General features: G+C 32.2%; 2 pseudogenes; one reads left to right on the forward strand and one right to left on the reverse strand.

The window, feature by feature from the left end:
- The first annotated feature begins 2,053 nt into the window (after nucleotides 1-2,053).
- Nucleotides 2,054-13,596, forward strand: LOC131630361 (protein Rf1, mitochondrial-like; annotated as a pseudogene).
- A 2,155-nt stretch (nucleotides 13,597-15,751) lies between these two features.
- LOC131630335 (pentatricopeptide repeat-containing protein At1g12300, mitochondrial-like) lies at nucleotides 15,752-20,875 on the reverse strand (annotated as a pseudogene).
- Between the last annotated feature and the right edge of the window lie 171 nt (nucleotides 20,876-21,046).

Genomic DNA, 21,046 nt, shown 5'->3' on the forward strand with positions numbered 1-21,046 from the left:
GGATAATGCTACTTCCTTCACTAAAGCAATGATCCGTCTCCATACATAATTTGTCAATAGCAGCATAAAAAATCTATGCACGTTAATAATGAAGATTAGTGATAGTCATCACTTCTACCCTTGAACGACTTCGAACAGGTATTTTGTCATCCATATTTGGCACCAGAATACCTTTAGCAACATAAAATTCTTAGACATTGGCGAATAAATTATCCCAACCACTTTTTCTTATTGTGGTTAACCAAACTTTGACAATATCAACTAATTCCATGGCAATCATAATATTAAGATCTTTTCTTTGCAACACATTTGAAAGCTCGTTTGTGATATCAAACACCTTTAACATTCCAACATTATCGTCGTGAAACTTTATTGTCAAATCCAGATGCAGGTAAATGGATTGATAATCTAGCCCGAGAGAAATGGACTAGGGCTTACGACAATGGGCAGTGATGAGTCCACATGACTACAAATCTTGTGGAGTCGACGAGTGGTGTTTTTAAGGGCATTAGACACCTTCTGATTACTGCCTTGGTAAGATCAACCTACTTTAGGATGACATCCCAGTTTGCAAGAAGAGGTGAGCGGTGGAGTGCAGTTTCATAATCGGGACAACTGTTCAGCGAAAGTTGCATGAAATTTATGAAAGAATAATCTTCCAAAGCCAACAACCTTCGACCGATTCAACCGCATCTTCAATGTCAAAGAAACAATTGACCACAATGAGGGCCTGCTGTGACAAGAATTTAGGGTTCTACTAGAAGAAGGGTGGTTCGACTGTGGAAAGTTTCAAGCCTTTCGCATGCCTTGCCCCCTGTCATAGCAACATGTTCATATGCGCACCAAGATGTCTTAACACTCTTATCTCCCATTTTCAAGACCGACACCTAGCTCGAATTATACAATAATGCATTTCCAGTAATCGCAAAGGAGGATTACTAGCCTGCATGTGAGGGGGAAGTAGTTTGGCATAATGAATGATGCGAAGAAAGAAAAAGGGTCAATCTAACAACACACGTATTAGAACTAATATGGACGATCATGAAAAAATGGAAGGAAAGTGTAACATATGTCGCCAAGTCGGACACAATAGAAATAATTGTCTTGTATTTGTACTATCTTTTGTGAAATCAACTAGACTTTGTTTATTCGTGAAACATATTGGTATTACAACTAAACAAACACAAACAAAGATTAAACAACAACACAAACAACAACACAAACAGCAACACAAACAACAACACTTAAACAACAACAACACAAACAACAACACAAACAACGCTTAACAACATATATGAACAACAATTAAGTACATTAAATCAACAATATTTATACGATATCACAACCATCAAAACGAGTTCGTTTGTGTTATGCATCATGATCATGACATCAATGTCGTTCTTAACTTCATCCCACCAATGTTCGGTTTTTCCCGTGATAATTGACGTCCTCGTTCTCTGCTTCTGAATTCATCGGATGCTTTTACCAGCTTCGTACTCCCCATCTAACCAGCACATCAACGACCTCTTCAAATGGTCCATAGAATGAATGTTCTAAAATTTCTTTTTAATTGGAGGTTTCACAACTGAGAAACAAACATGACCTTCTCCCTTAAAAATCGGCAAAGCTGCCATGGCAATAAAATCGAAGAGAATGTGAGAAAACATTGGAGAAAAAATATGGAAAATGAAGGGGTTTGGGAGTATATTTAAAGAAAAACTCTAACACTTATATGACTCATATGTACAAATTTTTTAATTATAAATAATATAAGATTTAATTTATATAATTAAAATATTATTTCGTTTAAAAAAAATACATTCAAATATGACGAAAAACTAAAATAAAAAAATAAATAAAAGAACTAAAAATCCATATTATAAAATATAGAGATTAAAATTTAAAAATAATAATAAAGAAATTAAAAATTTATTTAATTGTGATATTGGATCTATGAAACACAACATAAAACAAGTTGATAAAACACACCACACCACCAGACATATTCATATCGATCAAGCATTGTTTTCGTTCTGATATCCATTTCATATCAATGTCGTTTTCCAATTTGAGATGTGTTGTTTTCTCTCTTTTCATTCCCAATTTTCGACATCCAAACCCTAAATTCATTCCGAGGAAGATGTACTCTCGATTACGTGATCATGAAGAAGAAGAAGACAAAGACAATCTCGTTTTCTCATTCAATTGTTCGCTCCATCAGAATCCTACCCCACCCATCTTGCAATTTAACAAGATTTTAGGTTCCCTTGTCAAGGCCAACCATTACTCTACTGCCGCTTCGCATCATCGACGATTGGTATTAACGGGAATTGCTTCAGACTTATTTACCTTCAACATCTTGATCAATTGCTTTTGTCAATTGGGTCTCATTTCTCTTTCCTTTTCTGTTTTTGCCAACATTCTCAAGAAGGGTTATCACCCTAATGCCATAACTTTTAATACAATCATCAAAGGTCTCTATCTCAAAGCTCAAATCCATCAAGCATTGCACTTTCATGACAAGGTCGTAGCCCTAGGATTTCATCTTAACCAAGTTAGTTATGGGACACTTATCAACGGATTATGTAAATTCGGAGAAACACGGGCTGCCTTGCAATTGCTCAGACAAGTTGATGGGAAATTGGTTCAACCTGATGTGGTAATGTACGGCATAATTATTGATAGTATGTGTAAAGATAAACTTGTTAATGAAGCTTTTCATTTATATTTTGAAATGCTTGCTAAGAGAATTTCTCCCGATGTTGTCACTTACACTGCTTTAATTAGTGGCTTTTGCATTGTTGGTAAATTGAAAGAGGCAATTGCTTTGTTTAATAAGATGATGTTGGAAAACATCAACTCAGATGTCTATACCTTTAGTATATTGGTTGATGCATTTTGTAAGGAAGGAAAAGTGAAAGAAGCTAAAAATGTGTTTGCTATGATGATGAAAAAAGACATAAAACCTGACATTGTTACTTATAACTCTTTAATGGATGGATATTGCCTAGTGAAAAAAGTGAATGAGGCCATGGATATATTCAACACTCTGACCCAGAGAGGAGTGAGTGCAAATGTTCGGAGCTACACTATCATGATCAATGGACTGTGTAAGATTCAAATGGTCGATGAAGCCATTAACTTATTTGAATAAATGCATTGTAGAAACATTATTACTGATGTGGTAGCTTACAACTCCCTTATTGATGGTTTGAGCAAATTAGGGAGAATCTCAGATGCTTTAAAGCTTATCGATGAGATGCATGATAGAGGTCAATCTCCTGATATAATCACTTACAATTCATTATTGGATGCTTTATGCAAAAAGCATCATGTTGAAGAGGCAATTGCATTGTTAAGAAAATTTAAAGACCAGGGTATTCAACCGAATTTGTATACATATAATATTCTTATTAAGGGACTGTGCCAAAGTGGAAGGCTTAAGAATGCACAAGAGGTTTTTCAAAATCTTTTAATTAAGGGCTATAGTCTAGATGTCCATACATATACGGTTATGATCCAAGGGTTGTGTGGCAAGGGTTTGTTTGATGAATCGTTGGCATTGCTGACAAAAATGAAAGACAATGGCTGTGTTCCAAATGCTGTAACTTATGAAATAATTGTCCGTTCTCTGTTTTATAAAGGTGAAAATGATAAGGCAGAGAAACTTCTTCGCGAGATGATTGCGAGAGGTCTTCTGGAAGATTGAAATTAGGTAAACAACTCTCTTGTTACACATTTTTATTTGGAAATTATATTTCATTTTTATGACATTATTTAGTTTTGGTAGTTGCATCGCCTAATGAGAAACAAACTTCTATTACTCATGTTTCTTTTGTTGAGTGTGTTTATACGTCGAAAACTGAGAAACCAGTGAGTTTAAACTTAAGAGGAAGTTGTACAATTATACTATAATATTTGGTGTTGTCTTGAAAATATTGCTGGGTTGGGGTTTTACAAATTTAGTTATCTGGATACTAGTGCTAAGAAGGCAAGTTCACTAGTCTAACAAATTTAAAATTCTTATAGAACTATTAATACATAATTTGGAAAGAAACCGCATAGATTTCCCAAGGTAGGCAAACTCTACCAAGTTTAAAATCAATAATTAAGAAAACTAAAGGTTAGAACACATAAATAAGCCTACGTGCAAAATTTGAGGGGATTTGAACTTGAATAACTTGGTTTGGAGAAGTTAGTTACAAGTTTGAATTTAGTGGCAGCAATAGAAAAAGTGACTGCACAACTTCTGATACTGCTGTAATAAAGTCCAACAAGTTTTGATCCACATGTATGTAGGAATCTTGGTTCCAAATTTAAGAGGAATCTTGCCACCTATAAAATTGAGGTTGATTTCCACTATTCTACTTGGTGTGCGTTCTGAGCTTCTATAAACTACAACAAGTTTCATATACTCAATTAAGTTCCATGCACTATCTATGAGGCTTGTGCCCAAATTAAAGCCTAAAAATGGCTTACACAAATTAGTAACATAAAAGAGAGTAAATGAAGCCTAAACGTAAATTAACTAATGATTCTTTAAATGTAAGTTCATAGTCTGTATTGCCACATTGCGAGTAAGGCGTGTAACCTATATTGAGTAAAGGAAACCAAAATTGAAGTAAAACTACAATTTTGTGTAACCATCATAAGTTGAAAAACCTGGATCCTTGGATGGAAGATAGTAGTGCTAGTAGTGATATTGATTCTACTCCAGATTATAGTATTGTTTGAAATGCCCAAGAGTCTCTATATCTAGTTTTGTTTATTATTTTGGTGGATACCCTGCACTATTTTTTGTGTGTATACACTAACGATCTAGTTGTACGATCCCTGGGTATGGTAGTAGGTTACAAGTACGGGTGCAAGAGCCGTCAATTTAATAAAAATCAAGGTGCTTTTTATATAATATAACATGAGAGCTAAAATGTTCACTTCACAATATAAGAAACTCAAGTAAACTAAATATTATATTATTATGTTAATATATGAGAAAGCCACAAATTTCCGTCACCACGAAATAATGAGAAAAAACCGGAGTATCAGACAAGTACCAGTACCAGATATTTTCCCGGTACAAGTACTTCACTGTTTAGCAATTACCTATGCTTCATTATTGTACATATGCTTGAGGTGAATTGTGATTTTCTACTTTGTGTAGTGTTGCATTATTGTTGTTTCATTAAGAAAAGAAAGAAACATATCTTTTTAGTGATGTATATTTAATGTTACTTATCTTTGTCTTTTATACAGTATTGGAGAATCAGAGCATTTTTTGTTGAAGGACAGAAGGGGACTATAGAGATCTATACCACACAACTGAACAAGAGAACTAGCATTAAGCATGAAAGTATTTCTTTTTTGTAAGCATTTTTTTTCCAATACTGATTAGTATTAAATTTTCTTCCTTGATCATTATCATTATTAAACCATATTAGTTTTTGGCAATAGTTTGGAGTTTCATTTATTATTTCATTGTATGTTTTCCTAAGAAATTTAGAATTGATTCAATTTTCTTGATAAACTTGTGTGTGCGCGCCCGCGCGTGTATAAGTTTTAGTGAATACAAACCTGAATATAGTCTGCACTAATTTAAGATTGAACGGAATTGGATCCATATCCAATTGTAAACCTACATCTGTTGATAAATCTCATCAATATCACAATCAGTTCATTTTCTCCTGTTTTTTGAGTTTACTTGGAACATATGTTGCTTAACTGAAGCCTTCTTTTGTTGCAACCTTCAACTCTATATATCTTGAAGAAATGAATAAGAGCATCTCTCACTTGCAAATGAATCCTGTGAAGAGAGAGGAGTAGCAGAAGTGTGAAATCAGTTAGTTCAGTATTTGAATAGGATGGTTCAAATTTACTCAACAGTAGACTTCCTTCTATTCATTCTAACATAATTCCGTTTAACTTGTTACATAATGATTCAATCTTCAAACTTCATCAGGAGGTTCAAATTCATCCTGTAAAGAATGGAAGATGCTTTGAAGAAAACATCACACCTGCGCAGAGACCGATATGTGTTACTGAAGGGTTCTTAATTGGTGTTTAAACATTAAGTTATGAAAGGATGTTTACAAATGATATATAGATGATTAGTCTGAAGATTGAATAATTAAACACAAGTGGAAATGACTATAAGAATAACCTCAATTGTCTAAACTTTGCAGCCATAGATTTCTGCAAGTTTTAGTGAATAAATGATTATTTTTATACTAGCACTAATTTTGAATGAGTAGGATCTTTATACGATTCTAAACCTACATCTGTGGACATTGTCATGAATCTCATAAATACCACAATTAGTTAATTTTTCTCTCTTTCTGTTTTGGAGTTTGCATGGAGCACATGTTGCTTACCATTAGTCATATTTTATGTAGTACTTAACTGAAGCCTCCTTTTGTTACATCTTACAACATATACAGTACATGGAAACATGATTCATGCCTTCATCTTAATTTGATTCTCTTCCTTGGATGCTAGTTGGAAAAGGTGATTTAGTTCCTTTGAGTGTTGCACCATTCATTTGGTACCATGACCATACCATCAATCAACATTCTGGTTCAATAAAATTTGGGAATTGCTCAAGTTTGAGAGCACTTGCAAACATTCATCAAAAGGGACTAAGCTTGATGGATTCAGAGAGTAAATCTCAAACTTTTAATGGAAAAAAAAATCATTTTTTAAATTTCTAAGCAATTTTTAAATTATAGTAGCCCTTTTCTCTCAATATATAGTTATGTTCACTGGGAATTATAGGCACAAATAAATACTTATTAGACTATACAATGAGTTCTTCGATTTATACACTTCCCCTACTTACTATGCAACAAAGCATAACAAAATTTTCAAAGTTATGAAAGTCACAGCAATTATACCATTGTAAAATTTTCTCTCAGTGGGTCAAACGATTTACTTACAAGCAACTATAACAAAAGACTATTCTTAATTCACAAATTAAAAACATGTATGTATGATCTTTAATCAAAATTAAAATTGAATCAAATTATATGATTAAAACAACTAGTAATATATGCGTGTGAAACACATATTCTCGCGTTGCCAAAATCTTGTTATACAACTAACAAAGGCGTACCCAGAACCCAGAAAATGCCTAGGAAATTTCTTTACCCACCTCCTAATCTTCTTAGTCACCTCCGGCGAATTTACCAAAATACCCCTTGTTTCGGAAATACATGTATTTTTATTGAAAAAAAAGGTGTTTTCGGAAATGCACTTCCGAAAACACTAAAAAAAGGTGTTTTCGGAGATGCATTTCCGAAAACACCCCCTTTTTGAATTTTCGGAGATGCATTTTCGAAAACACCTTTTTTTTGAATTTTCGGAGATGCATATCCGAAATATTCCAAGACCAAATTGGTCTTGGAATGTTTCGGATATACACTTCCGAAAGAATTCAATAATTATTAAATAATTAAAATCAAGGTGAATCAATACAATTAATAGGTATAAAATCAAGGTAAATCAATAAAATGAAGGTGAATCAATAAAATCAAGGTGAATCAACATTTCCTAAACAATTTTAAAGTTAAAAATTATTTTACTAACTTATATAAATCAAAAACATTTTAATTTCATAAGTAAATTTTGAATTATATAGAGTTAAATATAAAATTCACTCATTAAATAAAATTAAGACAATTTTTTTTTAAATTTTTTTAAACTAAATAAAAAATTATAACTCATTTTTAATTATGAATCAGAATAGAAATATATAAATATATAATAATAATTATTAATTTTGTAAGTGAAATATATAAATATATAATATATAAATATATAATAATTATTATAAATTAAAACACTCATTTTTTTAATTTTTATAATTATTATATAAATATATAAATATATTTATAATTAATATATAATAATTATTATATAAATTTATAAATATATAATAATTTTTATAAATATATAATAATTATTATAATTATTATATAAATATATAAATTAAAACACTCATCTTTTTAATTTTTTTTGTAAATATATAATAATTATTATAAATATATAAATAAAAAATTATAACTCATTTTGTAAGTGAAATTATTTTAATTTTTTTAATTAAAATTATTTTAAATTTTAAAATATGAATCAGAATATAAATATATAATAATTATAATTCATAACTCATAAATTATATCAAAATATATAATTATTATTATTCATTACTCATAAATTATATCAAATTTATGATATGTGAATTAATTAATATCCTAAAATTAATTTTTGGAATTTTTAATTTTTTTTTTTTCGGAGATGTATCTCCAAGTTAATCAAAATCCTAATTTTTGGGATTTTTCGAAAATGCACTTCCGAAGTCTGAAAAAATTTAGAAAAAAAAATATTTCAGAAATGCATTTCCGAAGCGGGGTAAAGTGGGGTTTTCGCTGGGGTGACCCCATAGGGAGGTGGGTAAAGAAAAAACCAATGTCTAATAGCAAACATTACACGAAAAGGTGCGCAGAAGAAGTGAGACCTCACCCAAATGGAGGACATGTCATTACGACATCCAACACACTTCACACTGTTGGATCAGACAATCACTCGCAGGAGGCGTCAGATCTCATGGAGACGGTTTTAACCATCCGCCTAATATAAAACATAACGAGCGTCATTACAAATATTCATCCGTTCATACCCTCAAATTATTTTCTCACTCATTCACTTACTTAAACGTTGGAGTATCAACATTGTAAGTTTATGCCTGCAAATTCGTACCAAAAATTCACTCCACCACATCGAAACTCAAATAATTTTTTTTTGGTAGTATGAAACTCAAATAATTTTTGACTTTCGCTTATGGTCTCTGTTCGTAAGAAAAATTATAAAAAATTTTAAACAATTAAATTTTTGTAATTAGATCATTATTATACTGTAAATGATTAAAGATTAACATTTTTTTATTGGTTCTGTAGATAATTATGATTACAAAAATATAATAATTTAAGAGAAAAAAATATACACGTAAAATATTTATACCGTCTACGCATTACCATTAAACTCGTAATTTAAAAACATTTTTAAAATCGACAAATTATATATGGACCTATTAAATAATTTATTTCTTTCTTTCTAAAAAGGCAATTTTGTTATTATCAATTAAAAATCATTTTCGTCAAGAGGTTAAAGGTAGTACAGTGACAGTGTAAAAAAGTTTTACACTGTCATCCAATAGAAACAAATCGTTTTGCCATGTCATATAAGTTTTTTTAAAATTACAGTCTGACTTGTCCTGATTCATGGTCGTGATTGGTTGACAGTGTATAACTTTTTTACACTGTCAGTGCATCACCCATTTTCTCTTTTGTCAAAACCAAACACTAAACAAACATTTAACAAACACTCTTGACTCAAAAGTATTTTCAAATCATCGATTTTTTGAAACATTGATTTCGTTATAGCAAGATTCATTTGATTGCACAATGTCATTGTTTTCAACTTTGAGGTATGCTGCCGTTTTCACTCCCAATTTTCAACTTCAAAACCCTAATCAACTCATTCGACGATGCTTCCTGTCATCAAATCCAACTCAGTTCCATGAAGAATACGAAGACAGTCTCGTTTCCTCATTCACTCGCTTACTCCATCACAATCCTACTCCGCCTATCATCCAATTCAATAAGATTTTAGGCTCCCTTGTTAAGGCCAACCATTACTCCACTGCTATTTTACTTCATCGACAATTGGAATTAACAGGAATGGCTTCAAGCTTAGTCACCCTGAACATCTTGGTAAATTGCTTTTGTCAATTGGGTCTTAACTCTCTTTCTTTTTCTGTATTTGCCAACATTCTTAAGAAGGGTTTTCATCCGGATGCCATAACTTTCAATACAATCATCAAGGGTCTCTGTCTCAAAGGTCAAATCCATCAAGCATTGCACTTTCATGACAAGCTCGTTGCCCTTGGATTTCATCTTAACCAAGTTAGTTATGGGACACTTATCAACGGATTATGTAAAGTTGGAGAAACACGAGCAGCCCTACAGTTGCTCAGACGAGTTGATGGGAAATTGGTTCAACCTGATGTGGTAATGTACATCACAATTATTGATAGTATGTGCAAAGATAAACTTGTTAATGAAGCTTTTCATTTATATTTTGAAATGCTTGCTAAGAGAATTTCTCCCGATGTTGTCACTTACACTACTTTAATTAGTGGCTTTTGCATTGTTGGTAAATTGAAAGAGGCAATTGCATTGTTTAATAACATGATTTTGGAAAACATCAACCCCGATGTCTATACCTTTAATATACTGGTTGATGCATTTTGTAAGGAAGGAAAAGTGAAAGAAGCCAAAAATGTGTTTGCTGTGATGATGAAAAAAGACATCAAACCTGACATTGTTACTTATAACTCTTTAATGGATGGATATTGCCTAGTGAAAGAAGTGAATAGGGCAAAGGATATATTCAACACTATGTCCCAGCTAGGAGTGAGTGCGGATGTCTGGAGCTACAATGTCATGATCAATGGACTGTGTAAGATTCAAATGGTTGATGAAGCCATGAATCTATTTGAACAAATGCATTGTAGAAACATTATTCCTGATAAGGTAACTTATAGTTCCCTTATTGATGGTTTGAGCAAACAAGGGAGAATCTCATATGCTTTAAAGCTTATCGATGAGATGCATGATATAGGTCAACCTCCTGATATAATTACTTACAATTCATTATTGGATGCTTTATGCAAAAAGCATCATGTTGAAGAGGCAATTGCATTGTTAAGAAAATTTAAAGACCAGGGTATTCAACCGGATTTGTATACATATAATATTCTTATTAATGGACTGTGCCAAAGTGGAAGGCTTAAGAATGCACAAGAGGTTTTTCAAAATCTTTTAATCAAAGGCTACAATCCGAATGTCTATACTTATACCGTTATGATCCAAGGGTTGTGTGGCAAGGGTTTGTTTGATGAAGCGTTCGTGTTGCTGTCAAAAATGAAAGACAATGGCTGTGTTCCAAATGCTGTAACTTATGAAATAATCGTCCGTTCTCTGTTTGATAAAGGTGAAAATGATAAGGCAGAAAAACTTCTTCGTGAAATGATTGCGAGAGGTCTTCTGGAAGATTGAAATTAGGTAAACAGCTCTCTTGTTACACATTTTTATTTTGAAATTATATTTCATTTTTATGACATTATTTAGCTTTGGTAGTTGCATCGCCTAATGAGAAACAAACTTCTATTATTCATGTTTCTTTTGTTGAGTGTGTTTAGACGGCAAAAGCCGAGAGATCACTGAGTTTAAACTTAGAGGAAGTTGTACAATTATACTATAATAGTTGGTGTCGTCTTGAAAATATTGCTGTGTTGGGATTTTACAAATTATGCTACACTTTTTACAGCTCCAAAGATTGACTTAACATTCAATTTGCTGGATTTACCATTCTTCTTTTTCAGAAGTATTGTTGATTCCTTAAATGGAGTACATATTCAGATTTACAGTTTAAAAACATGTTGAAAATGGGCTTTCTTTTGAATTTTTCATGTTTCTAAATCTAGAGAAATATAACTTGTTGTATTTCCTACATTATCCTTATTAATATAGGAACTTGTTATGGCTTGTATCATGTTATGGAGATTGATTGCATTTCAGAGGCTTGTTTTTTTTAGAAGTACTTACATTTATAATCACACAAGTATGGTGGGCATTGGAGCGGCTAGAGTTGATTATTTGGATGACTTTGTTGTGGATAAAAGTAAGAACCAAAAGTACTATTGTTGTGAATAGATAAGGGATGATATGGTAGGTATTCAAGTATGATTTATGTATAGATAAAGGATGATATAATTGTGGCTCAAATTTTCAAAAAAGAAACATGTGAGCTAAAGTCAAAATGTGTGGTGCTGCTGACCAATGATATGAATTATGTTTCTGCTGTATAATGGGTTTTTTTGCATTCTTTGAGTGTGTTACACAACTGAAATTGATGTATTAAAAGAGCTTTACATAGTGAATAGAGATTAGTGCAGTTAGTCATTACTTGAGTATTCAATTTGAATTAATCCAACTAATAGGATTCTTCAAATTGGCATGAAATTTATGTGATGTCATTTGCTGCACTCCTTTAGGATATGTATTGCCACATTCCTAGTAAGGTATAGAACATTTATTGAGTAAAGGGATCTAAAATTTAAGTGAAACCAAAAATTTGTGCAACTATCATAAGTTGAAGAACCTAGGATCCTTGGATGGGTGATAATAGTGGTAGTGGATCCATGCAATATACTCGACAACATTTTTATTAAGACTTCCAAATTACAGTTATCAACTATTCTAAGAACTCCATGAGAATTAAGTTTAAATGATATCCTACCTCAATGACGATTCTGAATGTTGAAATCAGTTCCTAGATGCAAGTGATATATAGTTTGAAACGAGGTCTGCCAAAGCCCTCTCAGAGAAACTTGTTAAAATCAGTTCCTTGACGACTAGATGCATGTAAGTTATGTGTTATCATTTACTGCATTCCCTCAGGATTTTGTTAAGTAAATTGCACAATATGCTTAATTTCCACTATTCTACTTGCTTCCAAATTTAAGAGGAATCTTGCCACCTATAAAATTGAGGTTGATTTCCACTATTCTACTTGGTGTGCGTTCTAAGCTTCTATAAATTACAACAAGTTTCATATACTCAATTAAGTTCCATGCACTATGTATGAGGCTTGTGTCTAAATTAAAGCCTAAAAATGGCTTACACAAATTAGTAACATAAAAGAGAGTAAATGAAGCCTAAATGTAAATTAACTAATGATTCTTTAAATGTAAGTTTATAGTCTGTATTGCCACATTGCGAGTAAGGCGTGTAACCTACATTGAGTAAAGGAAACCAAAATTGAAGTAAAACTACAATTTTGTGCAACCATCATAAGTTGAAAAAACCTGGATCCTTGGATGGAAGATAGTAGTGCTAGTAGTGATATTGATTCTACTCCAGATTATAGTATTGTTTTGAAATGCCCAAGAGTCTCTATATCTAGTTTTGTTTATTATTTTGGAGGATACCCTGCACTATATTTTTTGTGTATACACTAACGATCTAGTGGTACGATGCCTGGTTACGGTACTGAGTTACAAGTACGGGTGCAAGAGCCGTCAGTTTAAAAAAATTAAGGTGCTTTTTGTATAATATAACAAGAGAGCTAAAATATTCACTTCACAATAAAAGAAACTCAAATACACTAAATATTATATTATTATGGTAATATATGAGAAAGCCACAAATTTCCGTCACAACGAAATAATGAGAAAAAACCGGAGTATCAGACAAGTACCGGTACCAGATATTTTCTCGGTACAAGTACTTCACTGTTTAGCAATTACCCAAGCTTCATTATTGTACATGTGCTTGAGGTGAGTTGTGATTTTCTACTTTGTGTAGAGTTGCATCATTACTTATCTTTGTCTTTTATACAGAATTGGAGAATCAGAGCATTTTTTGTTGAAGGACAGAAGGGGACTATACAGATCTACACCACACAACTGAACAAGAGAACTAGCATTCAGCATGAAAGTATTTCTTTTTTGTAAGCATAATACTGATTAGTATTAAATATTCTGCCTTGATCATTGTCATTATTAAACCATATTAGTTTTTGGCAATAGTTTGGAGTTTCATTTATTACTTCACTGTATGTTTTCCTAAGAAATTTATAATAGATTCAATTTTCTTAATAAACTTATGTGTGTAAGTTTTAGTGAATAAAAATTTGAATATAGTCCGCACTAATTGAAATAGTAAACGGAATTGGATCCATATCCAATTGTAAACCTACACCTGTTGATCAATCTCATCAATATCACAATCAGTTCATTTGCTCCTGTTTTTTGGAGTTTGCTTGGAACATATGTTGCTTAACTGAAGCCTTCTTTTGTTGCAACATATAATCATAATATAGGGAAATGTATGTCAAACCATCAACTTTATATATCTTGTAGAAATGAATAAGAGCATCTATCACTTGCAGATGAATCCTGTGAAGTGTGATAACGGATAAACCAAATAGCTCAATATTCAAATAGGATGGTTCAAATTTACTCAGCAGTAGACTTCTTTCTATTTATTCTAAGATAATTTCATTTAACTTATTACATAATGATTCAATCTTCAAACTTCCTCAGGAAGTTCAAATTCATCCTGCAAAGAATGGGAGAGGCTCCGATGAAAACATGACATTTGTGCTAAGACTGAATAATTACATACAAGTGGAAATGACAATATGAATTCCTCCTGTTACTTTATTTAAGCTCCTTCTCTGAATTTTTTCTTTATAAATTTATTACAGTAGCCTCGTTTTTCTGCAAGTTTTAATGAATAAATGATTTTTTTTACTGTTGCACTAATTTTGAATTAACTATTTGGATACAAGCATGGCCCGAGATAGAAACATTATGGCGGAAGTTGGTCCATATAGTCGACCCTACTTAGTGGGATAAGGCTTGCTTGTTGGTGGTTGGTAGAACTAATTTTGAATTAGTAAGATCCTTATACGATTCTAAACCTACTGTATCAGTGGACATTGTCATCAATCTCATAAATATCGCAATTAGTTCATATCTCTCTCTCCGCGCTTTGGAGTTTGCATGTAGCACATGTTGCTTACCATAAGTCATATTTTCTGTTGTTCTTAACCGAAGCCTCCTTTTGTTACAGCTTACAACATTATCATAATTGAAGCCTCCTTTTGTTAAAGTTAAGTTTAGACAAATTTGAATGTCTAACACAAATATTTGACGTATATGGTCTTCAAAAGTTAGAAGAATTTTTTTTTTTTAAAAAATGTGAGAATTTAGTCATAGTTCACGGTTCTATTGGATTTTTCAATAAGCTCAAAATCTTAAATAATTTTGGGTGCAGCAAGCTAAAAAGTTCTCCCCCTTTGAAATTGACATCTCTAAAAGTGTTGGAAACTTTTCTATTGTAAAAGTCTTGAGAATTTTTCAGAAATATTAGGACACAAGGACGATTTAACCAACATTTTTTCGTGGACACTTCCATCCAAGAATTGCCATTCTCATTTCAAAATCTTACTCGACTTCGTAAGACTATGGGGACATGGAAAACACATACTACAAAATAGCATTCTCATGAAGCCAAAATTATCAACAAATACTTCAGGGTGTCTGTCGCCAAAACCAAATGATAAATTGTCCTTGAAAGTGTCTTCAAATGTACAAATGTTTGGACTTTCAAAATGTAACATGTCAAAAGAATTTCTTCCATTTATTCTAACATGGTTTGCTAATGTGGAATATTTGGATCTAACAAGGAATAATTTCACAACTCTTCCGAAATGGTTGCAAGTATCTTCGAGAAATTCAAGGCATTCCATCAAAGTTAAAGCGCTTATCTGCATTAAAATATAAATTTTTGCATGTCATGAATAGAAGCATGTTACTGAATCAGATTTTACATTTCTTCTTCTTGTGTCTTATTTAATATTTCCTAGTATAGAATAATGTTTCTTAGAGTAAACTTTCAAGTTGGTTCCAAAACTATCATTTCCCATTTTATCCTTAAATTATAGACATTTGTATAAATCGTTCTTAAATTATTTTCAATTTAATAAGTTATTTCCTGAACTATCATTCTCTGAATTAGACAGTAACTAGGAAATAATTTAATGGATTGACAATAGTTTAGATACTATTTACTATATTTAGTTAGTTCAAAGACCAAGTGCAAAAGAGATTAATAGTTTAGGAACCAAATCAAAGGGTATTCAATTCCCTGATCCTTCTTTGTAAGAAATGAAAAGCACTTAAAGATGATGATGGTGAACATTTACAGTAGTGCAGAACAATCACAAAATCACCTATTGGTGAAAAAAAAGGCATAGATTTGTTACTTGACATGCAAATTTTTTCCCCGAATTTGTATACTTATGTTTGAGCAATAATTCACGAATGATGTGAAAATGGTCACGTAGTGTAAAGCATTATGACTCAAGCTCAATGATCTCAACACAAAAAAAAAGACCCAACTCGTTTTAAGTGTTTTCATTTCTTTTTCTGTGTTTGATTACTACGCACTTTTATACCATACATCTATGCAATTGATGCATTAGAATTATAGCAAGCATGTATAAATTTGGATTGAAAGAACAAACACATTCATCCAAACGTTTTTAAAGAAAAACTGATAAACTCAAGAACACTAGGTTAAAATGGTAGGGATCTCTTCCAACTTAACTAGAGGTTATGGCTTTGAACTCAATGTTGAGCACGTAGCAGTGTACATCTAGGGAGAGTTTCTCCAACTTGAGGGTTAGTCATTGGGCATAAAAGATATTCGATTTATCAAAAAAATTAACAGCTAAAATATAAGTATTAGATTTCGTTCGATAAACATCAAAGTTCATACAATAAAAAAAACATAAAAGCTTATGGAACAAATACCTTAATTGCTTGATAAAATCACACAGCCAAGTCATTTTGTTACATTAGTTCATAAAAATACTTTTTTTTTAAAACAAAATTGAGCACTAATCATTTTATAATCATACAAGAAAATTTTTGAAAATTTTAATTGAATTTTATAAAAAATTCATGTAATTACATTGTACTCTCTCTTCATCTTATGAAAAATTTTCATTTGTATACTTTTTTTTTATAAATAATTGTATTTTTATAATATCATAGTATTATAATCCTATTTATTGAATTTTATTATATTTATTATTTCACTATCTTTGATTAAAAAATGTGTTTTGGTGAAGGATATTAACTTGTTTTGGTGAATAATATTAGTTTTACCGGTGTTTTAAACCCTATCTCGGTTGTGTCTATAGAAACATTGAATTGAGAATAAAAAAAGTAACTCCTTGAGTGAAAGTATTTTCATGCTGCATGCCATTTCTCTTGTTCAATTGTGCAGTGCAGATCTGTATAGTCCCTTCTGTCCTTCAACAAAAAGTGCAGATAACTGTTAGTGTAGCACCTCAAGCATAGGTACAATAATGAAGCATGGGTAATTGTTGTACCAGGAAAATATCCGGTACCGGTAATTGTCTGATACTCCATTTTTCCTCATATTAACATAATAATATAATATTTAGTTTTTTTTTGTTTCTTTTATTGTGATTTGAACAAATTAGCTCTCGTGTTATATTATATAAAAAGTACCTTGATTTTTTTAAATTACAGTATCTTGTACCCATACTCACCCATACTTATAACTCAATACCGTACCCAAGCATCGTACAACTAGATCGTTAGTGTATAAACAAAAAATATAGTACAGGGTATCCCTCCGAAACAATAAACAAAACTAGATATAAATACTCTTGGGCATTTCAAAACAATACTATATCTGTAGTAGAATCAATATCACTACTAGCACTACTATCTTCCATCCATGGATCCAGGTTTTTCATCTTACGATGGTTGCACAAAATTGTAGTTTTACTTTAAGTTTGGTTTCCTTTGCTCAATATAGGTTCCACACCTTACTAGGAATGTGGCAACATGAATGCTCAACCCTCTCAATGCAACCATCACAGTCTTACTTTCTCCATTTCCTTCCCCATTCAAATCCACATGTTCAGAAGTTGTAACATCCAAACATGACTTACCAATTAAAGGTTTTCCATCTAACTCAAGGGAAGCCGCTGCTCCAACATTTCCATCCAATCCCAACAGAGATATTGAATCAACGCAAACTTACCCTCTTGAACTTCTGACCACACTTTCACACCTCCTTGTTTCACACTCGCGTATAGATCGATAAAACTTGTATATCCACTTCCAAGCTTTATTTCCGGACGTTCGTCGTCGTCGATGAAGAGTGTACCTGTAGTTTCATAATTGAGTATATGAAACTGGTAGGAATCCTCTTAAATTTGTTAGCAAGATTCCTATATGTGATCAAAACTTGTTGGACTTTATTAGAGTTCAGAACCTAACTAGTATCAGAAGTTGTGCAGCCAATTTTGCTACTGTTGTCACTAAATTCAGAATTGTAACTAATTTGTCCAAACCGAGTAATTCAAGTTCGAATCCCCTCAAATTTGGCATATAGCCTTATTTATGTATTCTTATCTAATGATTTTAAACTTGGTCAAGTTTCCCTACTTTGGGGATATCTTTGTGGTTTCTTTCCAAATTATGTATTAAGAGTCCTACTTTGAATACTTAAGTAATGACTAACTGCACTAATCTCTATTCACTATGTAAAGCTCTTTTAATTCATCAATTTCAGCTGTGTAACACACTCAAAGAATGCAGAAAAACCTGAATACTTAGCATATCATAAATCATATCATTGGTCAGCAGCACCACACATTTTGACCTTAGCTCACATGTTTCTTTTTTGAAAATTTGAGCCACAATTATATCATCCTTTATCTATACATAAATCATACTTGAATACTTATCATATCATCCTTTATCTATTCACAACATTAGTACTTTTGGTTCTTAGCTCTTACTTTTATCCACAACAATGTCATACAAATAATCAACTCTAGCCGCTCCAATGCCCACCACACTTGTGTCCTTGATTATAAATGTAAGTACTTCTAAAAAAACAAGCATCTGAAATGCAATCAATCTCCAGGGCATTCAGAATTACTAGCCGTTTTAAATCACTTCTAGTATATCCATAACATGATACAAGCCATAACAAGTTCCTATATTAATAAGGATAATGTAGGAAATACAAGTTATATTTCTCTAGATTTAGAAACATGAAAAATTCAAAAGAAAGCTCGTTTTCAATATGTTTTAAAACTGTAAATCTCAACATGTACTCCATTTAAGGAATCAACAATACTTCTGAAAAAGAAGAATGGTAAATCCAGCAAATTAAATGTTAAGTCAATCTTCTGGAACTGTAGAAAGTTTATAATTTGTAAAATCCCAACACAGCAATATTTTCAAGACAACCCCAATTATTATAATATAATTCTACAACTTCCTCTTAAATTTAAACTCATTGATCTCTCGGTTTTCGCCGTAAACTCAACAAAAGAAACATGAATAATAGAAGTTTGTTTTTCATTAGGCGATGCAACTACCAAAACTAAAAAATTTCATAAAAATGAAATATAATTTCGAAATAAAAATGTGTAACAAGAGAGTTGTTTACCTAATTTCAATCTTCTAGAAGACCTCTCGCAATCATTTCACGAAGAAGTTTCTCTGCCTTATCATTTTCACCTTTATCAAACAGTGAACGGACAATGATTTCATAAGTTACAGCATTTGGAACACAGCCATTGTCTTTCATTTTTGACAGCAATGTCAACGCTTCATCAAACAAACCCTTGCCACACAACCCTTGGATCATAACTGTATATGTATGATGGACATCCAGACTGTAGCCCTTAATTAAAAGATTTTGAAAAACCTCTTGTGCATTCTTAAGCTTTCCACTTTGACACAGTCCCTTAATAAGAACATTACATGTATACAAATCCGGTTGAATACCCTGGTCTTTAAATTTTCTTAACAATGCAATTGCCTCTTCAACATGATGCTTTTTGCATGAAGCATCCAATAATGAATTGTAAGTGATTACATCAGGAGGTTGACCTCTATCATGCATCTCATCGATAAGCTTTAAAGCATCTAAGATTCTCCCTAATTTGCTCAAACCATCAATAAGGGAGTTGTAAGCTACCACATTAGGAATAATGTTTCTACAATGCATTTGTTCAAATAAGTTAATGGCTTCATCAACCATATGAATCTTACAAAGCCCATTTATCATGATAGTGTAGCTCCAAACATCTGCACTTGCTCCTCTCTGGGTCAGTGTGTTGAATATATCCATGGCCTTATTCACTTTTTTCAATAGGCAATATCCATCCATTAAAGAGTTATAAGTAACAATGTTAGGTTTTATGTCTTTTTTCATAATCATAGCAAACACATTTTTGGCTTCTTTCACTTTTCCTTCCTTACAAAATGCATCAACCAATATACTAAAGGTATAGACACTGGGGTTGATGTTTTCCAATATCATGTTATTAAACAAAGCAATTGCCTCTTCCAATTTACCAACAATGCAAAAGCCACTAATTAAAGCATTGTAAGTGACAACATCGGGAGAAATTCTCTTAGCAAGCATTTCAAAATATAAATGAAAAGCTTCATTAACAAGTTTATCTTTGCACATACTATCAATAATTGTGCTGTACATTACCACATCAGGTTGAACCAATTTCCCATCAACTTGTCTGAGCAATTGCAAGGCAGCTCGTGTTTCTCCGACTTTACATAATCCGTTGATTAATGTCCCATAACTAACTTGGTTAAGATGAAATCCTAGGGCTACGACCTTGTCATGAAATTGCAATGCTTTATGGATTTCACCATTGAGACAGAGACCCTTGATGATTGTCGTTAAAATTATGGCATCCGGATGATAACCCTTCTTGAGAATGTTGGCAAAAACAGAAAAGGAAAGAGAATTGAGACCCAAGTGAGAAAAGCAATTGATCAAGATGGTCAAGGAGACTAAGTTTGATGCGACTCCGGTAAGTTCCATTTGTCGATGAAGTGAGACGGCAGTTGAATAATGGTAGGCCTTTGACAAGGGAACCTAAAATCTTACCGAAATGGACGATGGGTGGGGTAGGATTCTGATGAAGCAAGCGGTTGAATGAGAAAACGAGATTGTCTTTGTCTTCTTCTTCATGATCACGAAATCGAGAATACATCTTCCTCGGAATGAATTTAGGGTTTGGATGTCGAAAATTGGGAAGGAAAAGACAGAAAACAAGAAATCTCGAATTGGAAAGCGACATTGCAATGAAATGGATATCAAAACGAAAACAATGCTTGATGGATCTGAAATGAATATGAATTTAGGGTTTTAATGTCTGGGGTTGTTTTTCATAGATCTAATATCATAAAATTAAATAAAATTCTGATTTCTTTATTATTATTTTCAAATTTTAATCTCTCTAGTTCTTTTATTTCATTTTTTTAGTTTTAGTTCTTCGAATGTTTTTTTTTTACTTTGACGTGATTAGGGGTTGGAATAGGTCAGGCCGGCCTACAGGA

The sequence above is a fragment of the Vicia villosa genome, unplaced genomic scaffold (genome assembly GCF_029867415.1).
Source record: "Vicia villosa cultivar HV-30 ecotype Madison, WI unplaced genomic scaffold, Vvil1.0 ctg.000673F_1_1, whole genome shotgun sequence".
NCBI lineage: Eukaryota > Viridiplantae > Streptophyta > Magnoliopsida > Fabales > Fabaceae > Vicia > Vicia villosa.